The sequence below is a fragment of the Formica exsecta genome, unplaced genomic scaffold (genome assembly GCF_003651465.1).
Source record: "Formica exsecta isolate Colony F162 unplaced genomic scaffold, ASM365146v1 scaffold519, whole genome shotgun sequence".
NCBI classification, from domain to species: Eukaryota; Metazoa; Arthropoda; class Insecta; order Hymenoptera; family Formicidae; genus Formica; species Formica exsecta.
Window position 1 is genome coordinate 11185 of NW_021852432.1, and position 746 is coordinate 11930.

Genomic DNA, 746 nt, shown 5'->3' on the forward strand with positions numbered 1-746 from the left:
TCTTGAGCCTCGATCTCGCACACACACATATGCACGAAACTGTAGGATCGTAAAATCTTTTTTCTAAAGCTTCTAAACTTACTTCTCTAAGTTCATTTATACTCTTTGATGAAATGCCGAGTGCGGGGTTTACTGATTAGGCACGTACAGATTACAAATTTGTTATATTAAGTAAATGTGACGGCAGAAGCCGATAACAAAACTGTAATCTTCTCATTTTTTTTATCTTTTCATATGAAATGTTAAACTCCGCACTCCGTTATTATGTGTACCTTAGATGTGGAAAAGGATTTGTTGATATCTTTAATCAACAAAAAGATTTTGCAATCCTACTAATATTCGCATTCTGTCGGTAATCCGGCATTCTCTTAAGGAATTGATAAACTACGCTAAAATCTTTATTCGAGAATCCATGAGCAATAATCGCTCTATAAATTTGGTGTGCCAGAGAACCGAGCACTCACATCAACATCCCAATAATGTTCCAGTCATCTTAAATTGTAAGGTAGTATAATAACATTCCATGGAGATTAATAAACCTGCCATTAACCTCCCAGCAACATGAAAATGTTCGCCCAAATTCATCCCATTAACATTTCAAAGACCTTGCGCGTAACGTTGTATTAATATTCATACAACATGCCAGAAACTTTCTAATATTATTTTCAATAAGGAACCCTTGCAAAAAAATATTATATTAGCTAAAGTTGATTAAATACTATTGGTTTTCAATAGTTTTCAATCGT

At 33.8% G+C, this 746-nt stretch overlaps 1 pseudogene; it reads right to left on the reverse strand.

Moving 5' to 3' along the window:
* Positions 1-333: 333 nt before the first annotated feature.
* The window catches only part of LOC115241852, a 7426-nt pseudogene continuing 7013 nt past the window's right edge, over positions 334-746 (reverse strand).